This window comes from Quercus suber, unplaced genomic scaffold, assembly GCF_002906115.3.
Source record: "Quercus suber isolate HL8 unplaced genomic scaffold, Cork oak 2.0 scaffold_461, whole genome shotgun sequence".
Classification (NCBI taxonomy): domain Eukaryota; kingdom Viridiplantae; phylum Streptophyta; class Magnoliopsida; order Fagales; family Fagaceae; genus Quercus; species Quercus suber.
The window spans coordinates 490229-502183 of record NW_027069912.1 but is presented as its reverse complement, the minus strand read 5'-3'; positions in this window follow the sequence as shown (position 1 = coordinate 502183).

The following is an 11955-nucleotide window of genomic DNA, read 5'->3' as shown; positions in this document are numbered from 1 at the left end:
TAAACTTTGACAAATACACCATTGGATTACTTTTTTTTTTTCTTATGTCCTCCATGCATTACAAAATTTTCAAAATATTAAAATTCAATAGCTATGTTATCAATTGAATGGTGAAATTTCAAGTTCTTCTAGTCTAAAATTATGCATAAAAAATTTTTATAGATCGAATAATAAACACAATTGGCACAAAATTTGACGTACGTATTAAGAATATAAAGAACATGATTAAATTTTCAAAATTTGTAGCCATATTAATTTTTTTAGTAAGAATTTTTTTATAAGAATTTTTTTAATAAGAGTTGTAGCCAAACTTTGTCCAAAATTAAAATAGAATTTTAAAATGGGACTAAACTTTGAAATTTTTGAAAAAATGGTTCAAACTTTTCACACTTCCTTCAAAGATATTATAAATTCACTCAATTTTCATTGCATATACAAGTTCGTATGGGCTTATTACCTTTATCCTTTAAATGAAAAGCAATTTAATATTAATTTTCTCATGCCAAACAAATAAAAGAGAAACTACAACAACGACAACAAAGACAAAGGTTTGATTTAAGGGAGAGGGATTCTGTAGGCTTGACTTCAATTTTGTGTCCATAGGCCCAATTGATTTAGACTACGGACAAATTTCTCGCTTTTAAGATCATTTTTGAAAAATAATTTTTTAAGACATATTTTGAGAAGGAAAACTTCTTGAGTTTTTGAAAAGTCGCATTTTAATTTGTATAGGGAAATATTTTTTAATTGGATTTGTGAAAAGGGAAATTATTGTTTGAATTTTTGAAGGAGAGTGTATTCTCTTAGATATTTTAAAAGATATTTTGAAAATTTCATGACTTTTTGGCTATGAGATGATATTTTCAAAAAGGGTCCAAATTTTGATGATTTTTTTATTATAAATAAATTATGGAAATGATTTATCCAACTCACTGGCGTGTGGAAGTCCCAATCGTGAAAAAAACTTAGAAAAATTTTTCAAAATCTTATTCAAAGGATTTTGGTGACTCACTCGTGAGTCAGTTGAGTCACGAAAATCGCGTGTTTTGCACAAATAGGGTTAAAACTCAGACAGTTTTTCAAAAACTTTTCAGTTTCCCTTGCATCAGGTGCCTTCTTCTTTGTCTTCTCCGCCTCTCCCTCTCTCAAAACCGCCATTTTCACTCCAAAAACCTCCATTTTCATCTTCAATCTTCACTCAATCTTCAAGAAAATGTATGGGTTTTCACTTATTTTCACTCTGTTTCAAGTTTAAAGCCTTTTTTTTTTCATGGATTTTGTTTGTTTTTAGACCCCTTACAATAGAACCAGATTAATCTAATTAATTAGCCTAGTGATTACTTAGTTAAATTATGCAGTTCTAGGTTAACACAGGTAAATCATATCAATGTAAAGTGTCGAAAATAAAGAATACAAAGATATGATGATCCAGGAAAATCAAATCGGTAAAAAACTTAGGGAGGATTTAACCTAGCTATCCTTAAGGTAAACTGACTCCACTATGAAAGAATTGAAGTTTACACAATAGTGACTTAGACCACTAACATCCTATTGCTACCTTGAATAGGAAATTTACTACCACGACCACGTGACAGCTCTGAGTCCATGGACTACTTCTTTCTTGGATTCCCAACAAGTACAAGCACTCCCGCTTATGTATCTTTAAGCTCTTGAATTTACAACTGAAACGATCACCAAGTTCTTGACATAATCTTGAATCTTGGAAACCCTAAGTATGTGTGAAGGCAAACACCTCTAGATCTCACAGAAGATTCACATACACAGCATAAAGAGCAACCACAAAATGTGGCTAGGGTTTTCCCTTTTATATTTAAAGCAAAATATAAAACCCTACACATCAAACGGGCTTGGGCTGAGTTGGAAATTCTGCAGAAAAATCAAATTGCACGACTTTCAATCGGTCGAGTCTAATTCTTGATAGATCAAGCCAAGCAGATTTACACAGTAAATCTTGCTGTAACTCGATTCCAACTTTACATGAAAAAAAAACATATACTTTGAGCAAGTCTAAATAAGACTAAAACGTTTTGATCATGGTTTGCCAACATTACAAAATGAAGTTCTAATATATTAGTTCCTAATTCCTTAGAGTCTAACAGATTTGTTGTTTATGTTGAAATATTGAAATATGGTTGACGAACATGGGTTTTTGTTTTCTTTGATGAAATTGATGTATAGGTTTTGCTGAGGATGATGGTATAATGCTTGTTTTACATGTTTTTATTACATGCTCATGCATTATAATATGTTTTGTGTTGTGTTGTGCATACCATGTTGGCGATAAAATGTCTTTTTAGATGTTTTTGTGTGTATTTTTGGACTCCATTGAGTACAAAAATTTTGGGGATAATCATGTTTCCTTGTTTTGAAAAATCAAATAATTATGTTTCACATTTTTTCATATGATGCACACACACACAATCTTTGACATATTGAATGACTTATACCATGATTATAGTACATTTTTATGTTTAGCATCTTCACATGTCAATTTTTTTGAATTGCTCTTTAAATTCTAGTTTTTAGGGTTTAATTCTTAGTTTATTAGTTTTGGTACTAACTTGTTACTAATCAAGATTGTTACCGACTATTGTGCTTTGTTTTTGTGGTATTTGCTACTATGTTTTGTAGTTGGCTCCATGAAAAACCACTGCTGAGCGTGGTGACAAGAGAAAACGCTTTGACAATAGCTTGTTTCACTCCCCTCAACACTATGAGCGATATTCCCATCAATTTGAAATAGCTCCAATCATTCAAGAGAGATTTGAGAATCCTGCTAACCTCAAGGATTCCTTCATCCCTAGTTGTTTTAAAGGACAAGGCTAGGAAAAACTCCTTGGTGATCTCCCCAGAGTTTGTGAACCTTTGATTAGAGAGTTCTGTTCAAATGTATCACTTAAAGAAGATCACATAGAATGATGGGTTAGAGGTCGTGCATTCACTCTTGACATGGGGGACTTTGATGGTAAGCTTGGGCATGAAGAACAAGATCATGAAGAGTTCATTCCATTCAAGGCCAGAATGGTCTCTCTAGAATCGGTACAACTCTACCTTGGTGGCTATAGGGAAGGAAGATTTCTTAACACAACCGCCTTTCCTCTGAATTTGAGATGCCTCACCTATATCATGATGTTCAACTTGTATTCGGTGAGGAAGTTGACCACCATCAACAATGCTAGAGTCATCTTTCTCATGGAGCTTCATGAAAAATCTACATTGACATTGGTGTGCACTTATACACTATCATTGCTGAAGCTACAAAGACAACCTCAAGGGCAAAGCTTGTTCTCTGAAGTCTGATAATAAGGACTCTTCATGAAAATGGTGTGGAGACTCCACAGGACATAAGCCTAATGACTTCACCTCCTTCCATCAACTCTCAAACAATCCTAAGGAGTAGAGTTCAACTTCTGGGAGAAGCACAAGTTGAAGAACATGAAGAAGTTCCTCCTATTGATACTGAGACTAAAGCGGAAGGACAACAACGTCCTCCAAGATGAGGTGGTGGTCGAGGCAAGAGCGGAGCATCATCGTCTTCATCAGTGTCTCCAGATGCTTTTTAAATTATTCTTGAGAGGATCGATGGTCTAAAGGATGTAGCAACTGAGCACTCTAATAGCCTTGTAGCTATCTAGGATCAAATCAATTTGTTGGCAGCCAAGTTCGATAGCTTCACTCACCAGCTGGAGCCTTTTGGCCATTCCGGTCAAAAAGTGGGAGCTCTTGAGGGGGAGCAATATTGGGGTAGCTCTTGTGGGGGAGCCTATCTTAAGGTGGAGAACATTTAAAGTTTTCATAGCACTTATGGTTTTCATAGTTTTTATGGTTTTTCATAGCACTTATTTTAGTATTCTATGGTTTTAGTACTTTAGTTTTAAAATGCTTGGATATTTTGTGTTATGGATACTTGGATGTTCTAGCTATTTAAACTATGCTTTATTTTGTACATTTGCTTATGTAGCTTAGTATTTTTAGTTAATGTGTTGCATTTTCTTAAGTACTCTTGTGCCCTTGTTGGATCTTGTATCCTTGATGTAATTGCTTTAGTGTTCTTGCATCGGTTGAGTGTTGGACATGCAAATAATACTTTGCATTGAGTGTATTAGCTTGCATGTCTAGATGTTCATTCACCGTGTGAATGTTCATTGTAGTAACTATTTATAGTGATTGTTCTTGTGTGGTCTAGTTATGCTTAATTGTCATATTCATACTTGCTTGATTGTATTGTGATTGCTCCATATGCATTTTAAGATTTCTGCTTATAATGAAATTTTTGTGATATTGTTTTCAAGAAACTTGCTTGTATGGTTCAAGAGCTTCACAGATCTAGAATTACGTGTGAGTGAGTTTTGGCAACTGTTCCCAACTCACATTTTTAATTCTAGAGTATGTTTTAGGGTTTTGTTACGAAATAGCCAAAGAGCAAGATTGTAAAGTTGAATTTATTCAACATTGTATTGGTTTTATTTCATACCAAATTTGTTTGTAATTCAGCATTTAGAAGCCCCGTATTTAGGTGGGAATAATGTAAAGGTTATGTGTGAGAGAGTGTGAAGTGCACACTCTCTCACAAAAGAGTGTAAACATCACAAAATAAATCGGATCATATTTCTCTTGTCACAAAGACTAAAAACAAGTCAAGACGACGTTAATCATTCAATCATTCATGGGGTGTGGCCCTCCAATAATGATACTTGACTGTTTGTTTTCACCGGCCAGCTTGTGAAGCTGAATAGTAACAACCTTATAATAATTGTTGCTCTGAGTGAAAAAAGACAATGGCGATGGTGCTTGTTACAAAAAATGCACAAATTAATGACAAGTAAATACGACAGTTGTATGTATGTCAGAAAAGACGTCATGGTTATGACGTAGATAAAATAAGGGTTGAGGGGTTCACTCAATAAATAGGAGGGCAAGAAGGTTTTGAGATTGGCTATGAAGTGTACAGAAGTAGAAGATTGTTTCTCAGATGAGTGAGTTTAAGCTACAAGTGAGAAGTGAGAGACTCAAATGGTATTAGCCTTGCTTCGTCAGACATGATCTCTATCATATTGTGCTAGCTTTTTCTTGCAACTAGAATTTGCATGTTCTTTAGTACATCGTTTCACTTTAATTTTGTTCTACAATATAAAGTTCGCCAAAAACTGATAATCTAGTTTATTTCTTATTTTTTATAATTTAGTAATTTAATTGAGTTCATATTTAAAAATTTTAATTAAAAAATATACATTTTAAAGTGGTTAATTATATTTTATAGTTTATACTTTCTAATGTGGTTTTTTCACTCAACTAATTAACTTCCTCTAACAAGTATTAGGAGACGCTAATCTCAAATAAATAAATAAAAGTTTCAGGAGATGCATTTTTTTTTCTCGTTGGAATGTAGATTAGTTCAGTCACTTCAATATAATATATGAGCATGAAGGAAAAATACTAGATAAGAATTAAATAGAAACTCCAAATATCAACTTAATTTGATAAAAACCAAAAGATTTTTTTAATTATCAAGAAAATTTGTCCAAACCACTCCCTCCCCACAATGGCAGGCAGCCAGTTGCTTAGTCAGTTGCTTAGCCACTTTTTCGACGATCCCTCCCCTCTCCACCCACCTCCCACCTCCCACCTCACCTATTAAGGTATTTGATTTAAACTGGATTTGTAGTAATATTGATGTCCTTTTCCACGGTGGCTTTCTATAGAAGTCAAGCTTCGGAAATTATTTTGATGAGCATTCTTAAGAATGCAACCTAATACTAGAAAATAAGAAGTTTCATAAAATATATTTTCAATTGAAAATATTTTTGAATGGAAAATATTTTATGTTGAAAAAAATAGAGTTCAAACTTTTTTTTCTTCCACATCATGTGAGGGCGAGTAGCATATAGATATGGCAAAACGGGTCAAAATTTGTTGACCTGACCCGACCCGTAAAATACCTAACCTCAATTTTGAGTTAAAAACATATATTTAAAATTATATGCATAATTTCTTAAACTATTTACAATTAATTATAGACATAAAAATCTTGAGTTTATAGTGTATTAAGTATTGTTTCTGCCTTATGTGGTAAGGATTTCATCACTAGATCCTTAGTTAAAGCTCTACAGGGGAAACATTTGTTGGAACTCTTAATACTATGATTGTCAAAAGCCTTGTAACTGAATTGACACCTCCTTATGCACAAAGTGCTTAGGGGTCTAGGGGAAAAAAGGTTTGAGTTGCGGGGTTAGTAACATGTTATAATTATTTCTTTAAAAAAAAAAATGATTGAGACTTGAGAGACAAGAGGCAAGACCATAAGAGTTATTGACATGTTAGAGGATTTTTGTTATTAACAAAAAGTTCTATAAAAAAGCTAACGTAGTGAGAAGATTACTCTGGGAGGGCTCAAAATTATGGCTCTAATACTATAACAAAAGATAGCAAACTAAATTGAAATCATGTCATAAAATTGTACATCAGGGAGCATGTGTTTGTATTAATTAATTGAGTTTGAATTCTAAAATTCTTTCTTATACAACCTCATCATATTTTTATACCCGACCTTAATCTTGCCATGTCATATCTTATTGACTTATTCCAATGGTATTTAGACACAAACATAATCATAATAACTACCATAACCAAAAAAAAAAAAAAAAAAAAAACTAGTGGTCACGTGAAATTTTTTTAAAATTTTTGTACCTAACTAATTCAATAATCCTAACTACAAGTTTGGTCCACCTTTTATATGCATTATTCAATATTCACAATGGTCGCATAAAAAAAAATCACAATGGCACCAACCATTTGGCACGCATGTGCATCTATCTAAACGAGTGTTCATTTCTTACTATTGACAAACTTATTGGGCAATTCATTCAAAAAAAAAACATTCAAAAAAAAAAAAAAGACTTTTTAGGTGATTAATCCAAAAAAAGAAACATTAAAAAAAGACTTATTGCTGGGTCTTGTTTCTTCAATTATGGGTGAATAAGATGTAAAAGTAAACGGTCAAGCTAGTCAGGTGTGAGTGGACTGTGGACCATGTTCTCTTGTGGTACACCAAGTTATCTTTAGCAAGTCTTGCTTTTTTTAGTCAATCGCACGTTAATTATTGTGCTCGGGAAAATGACAGCAGCAATGGTCCATTGGTCCTCAATATGACTAATGATTTTTTTTTTTTTTTTTTTGGGGGTTGTTGTTGGTGGTGGTGGGAATGACTAATGAACATATTAGTGCTTTTTTTTTTTTTTTTTTTTTGGGGGTTGTTGTTGGTGGTGGTGGGAATGACTAATGAACATATTAGTGCAAGTTTCATGTTGCATAAAAATAATGCTAGTCCTGTAAAGTGTAGGATTGTAAGTTTACACTGTTGTTCATGTAAAGTTAATATAATTGTACTTATTTGCATGAATAAGTACATTGTTACAGTGTCTTTAATAATGTTATACATATTTGTGTAATTTAAAATTTAAAATATAAATAAATAATATAAAAAAAAATGAAAAATATTATTCATAATGGTTCCATAAAATTTGATTGCCTTATCTTTTTTTTTTTTTTTAAATTGTAACTTTAAAGCTGGATAAAGGTGAAAAATACCGTATATGAGATGTTTGTAAATTGACTAAATTCAAAAATTCTAGTATCATATAAAATATCACAATTTTTGTCATAACTAAGTATTCTGTTTGAGAAAAACTTATTTAGTTTTTTATTAAAAACGTTTTACTAAAAATATACTAAATTATACTTGTACCTTGAAAAATGTGAAAAAAAAAAGTGAAAAAGAAATTGAAAAAAGTGTGATTTTAAAAAGTTCTATATATAAAAAATAAAAGCTAAAAGTTAAAGCTAATATTAAACAGACTCTGATAGTCCATGTAAAAGATTATGAGCAGTGAAAAAAAATTATGATTTTTTAATGTAAAAATTTAAATAATGATTTCATGTGAAAGTGACAAATTACTAACCACATTATGCACATGTTATAATTGGGACCAAAGTTTTGTTGCTTTATTAGGTAAAAAAGTTACTCCCGTAGACTTGTTAGAATAATGTCATCATAAGCATGACGTATTCTTAGCTTTCACAGAGCATAAGCATGACGTATTTTTAGCTTTCACAGAGAGAGAGAGAGAGAGATTACTCTATAAATAGGAGCCCAATAAGATATTAAGAAGTGCGATCAAGTGCACAATATATTTTCTTTTATAATTGAGTTTTAGGTATGAGCACTGCATAGAGAAAGCGAAAGATCCAAATTAGCAAAGCTTGCTTCATCAGGCATAATCTCTAGCTGACACTACTGTCCCTTGGAGTTTAGAATACAATAATTCTTTTCAAGATAAATATTTGCAGGTACTTTACTCCATCTTTTCACTTTATCTTTTGTTCTTCAAGATAAAGTTTATCCAAAAACTGATCATTTACTAATTTAATTGAGTTCATATAAACTTTGAGATTTTAATTAAAAAATATAACCTTGTATGTTGGGTCTCTAAATATTTTTATACTAATTAAACTAATTTCCTCTTTTAATTTGGTAGATTCGAACTCATTCTTTTCTTTGGGAGAATTGGAAATTTTCACTAACTTACCAGACTCTCTCTCTCTCTCTCTCTTTTTTCTTTTTTTCTTTTTTTTCTCAACAAATGTCGATGCAATTCTCTTTCCATGTTGTTGCAACATTGTCGACCAGCCCCTTGACTAAACTATAGTACTCATATTGCCAACATAATTCTTTACTGTGATAATTTTTGTTATTATATATATATATATATAGGAGTATAAAATTAGAAGATCCTTATTTCAATTTCCATGTTTTACTATTTATTACTAAACATCAACACTTTCAATTTTTATGATCGTGAATTATTTCTTTAATCTATAAGTTTTATTTTTTTAATAATCCAAAGGATTAGATCTAAGTTAATTAGGTATATTAGATTTTAAATAATTAAAAATCAAAATGTTTGAATTATATGTGAAAGTTTTTTTTTTTTTTGGGTGGTATCATTGGGATGCAATAAGAAAATTTAGATTATATGTTAATAGCACTTTAATCAATGTTGTTCTAAAATATAATTTGTGTAGAATTTATTTGTTTACAATTATTATACTTATAATTATGTTCTAATTAAAAATATATTAATCATTTTGGTTTTTTTAAAATGGGTTAAAAAAATGTTTTGGTTGTATCAACCCAACATATTACATGGATCATGTCATGTCAAGTCCCTTAATAAACATGTCATGTTAAGGTTGAAAATTTTTGACATAATTATTAAATAAGACATATTAGGACTGATCCATGTCATTTAATATCCTTGACTCAAGCCATCCACTAACACATATGGTGCTATTGGCCAAAATCGGTAAGAATACTAACATACACAAGTTAATCTAAAAATATAAATGAAACTACTTGATAAATTTAGCCATTCTTTTAATTCCATATTTTTTCATTCAAATTTATTTTCTATCCATTTATATGTCTATTTACTCTTATTCTTTTTCATTTCTATTATTTATATAGATTTTTTTAAAAATAATACCAATTTTCTCTAATTTTATATCTATTTATACATCTATTTAGTATTTACTTCTCTCTTTTTTTCTTTTTTTTCTTTTTTTTCATTTCTACATTTTATAAAGATTTATATTAAATACTCTTATTGATATATTATGAAACTAAAGTTTTAATAGGTGAATAATTGATTTGCTCTAATTTGATCTTGGACTTGTAGCTTCCAAATGTCAAGGTTTTTTTTTTTTTTTTTTTTGAGGAAACTCCAAATGTCAAGTTAATTTATTCTCTCGGCTTAAGATAATGTTCATATGATCATATCATCATATTGCAACTGTAATAGTTAGTCAGTAAATTTCTCATGAATTAAATTCATTCTACTACAAAACCTTAATTAGCTTTATTTTTTTACATAATACTAATAAAATGTCAATTTGATGCAATTGGATAACTTTTCTATAAGCACATATTATATAGAAAACTTAAAAATTTCACACTATTTAAAGACACTAAATTTTGTCTTCACTAATTTTTTCGAATTAAATTGCCTACGAGTTATATTCCAATCTTGCCCCAGGGATGATGATGGTAAAGATGATAACTACAAAAAATAAAATTTTAAAAAAAAAATGTATGAGAAAAATTATATCTTTTTTTTTTTTTTTTGGCATATAGAATGCAGCCCGGTATTCCATCCTTAATGCAATTGACCACGGGTTTGATCTTATTGGTAACTGCGAGTAAATTATCAATAAATGTTTGTAATTGAAATTACCTTTGTAGTTAAAGACTCTATCCCGGTGCTTATGATTGTTATTTGTCTGACACTAGGAAAAGTAAACTGGATTATTTGCCAATCTACTTAATCACTTAGAAAAGAATTAAGGGAAAACTACAAATTTGGTTTTTATGCTTTACATCATGTATAGATTAATTTGGTCTCTAACATTTTAATAGTCTCAATTTGGTTTCTAACTTCTTAATGTCGCATAAATTTAGTCTTTTCCATTACCTATTAGATGGAAACAACTGATGATGTGTCGAACAGAATAATATAAAAGAATAATGCTAGAGATACAAATTATTTTACGAAAAATTTTACAAACTATTGAGTACTGAATAATTATTGATAAATAAAAAAATGATATTAATGGTGGGATTAGATGAAAACCAATAAAAAGTTGGCTACGTCAACATTTTGTAAAAATATTGTAAAATAGTTTATAGTTGCAGCATTACTCAATATAAAATTGCTTTTCAGGTCGCATCATCTACCAACAGGATTGCCGCATCATATTAAAAAAATAAACACAAATTAAAATGTTCACAGAGGCCAGTCATCTTTCTTTCTTTTTTGTAATTGTCTTATCATCTTCTTCTTCTTTTTCTTGAATAATTGTCTTACCTTCTTCACTTCGCTTCACTATTGTCTTCCTTATTTTATTTTATTTATTATTATTATTATTATTATTATTATTTTGGCTGAGACCTTACACATCTCTTCTTATTTACCCTGAAACAATTTTTTTTTTTTAATAAACTTTTGTACCAAAGACAAACATATATTCCGGTGTTTATATGAGAGGGAGACTAAAGAATGATCAGAATTTGTACAAAAACAAAACACTAAAGGTTCATCTTCCCCCATAAAATAACAAATCTGTCTTTCACAGATCAAAACAAAAAATGTGGGATCTAAATGACTCGCCTAATCAACAAAGAAACAATGAATCTGAAACCTACTCCTCCCAAAAGACTTCTTTTGATGGAGACAATGATAAGGGCAAATGGGTCTTATTCGTGTCAACTTCAAGCTCCTCCGATGTGGCCATCGAGGACGGATCCAATGGCAATCAAGACTGTGACCCACAAAAAATCAAGCAGCATAGTAGCACCAACAAGCTATTCAGGTTCTCGTTCAACGAGAGAAATGACCCACAACCCGTGACCCACTCGAGAGAGAGAAAACGCACCGCCGAAGAGGGAGACAAGAGAGAAATCGTGAGATAGAGAGAAACAAACCTATAGCCACCGCCGTCTGCAAATTCATGTCTTGACACTTCTAATTCGTGTGAGGATGAGGGAGAATATTTTAATTTTATTTTATTTTATTTTTTTTAAACATGATGTGGTAATACCGTTAGCAATTGATGTGGCATATGGGGTAATTTTTTATAATTCTGTTTAACATAACAGTTTTTTTCATTCAAAAGATAATAATAGAGGCTAAATTAATACGATATTAAAAATATTAAGCATCAAATTGACATAATTGAAAGATAAGAACTATATTAACATATAGTGTAAAAAATAAGAAATAATTTTATAATTTACCAAGAATTTATCAATTTTTTTGCATATAGGACATAGCCCTGTTTAATCTCATTTGTTACTGCGTGTAATTATCAATAAATGTTTTT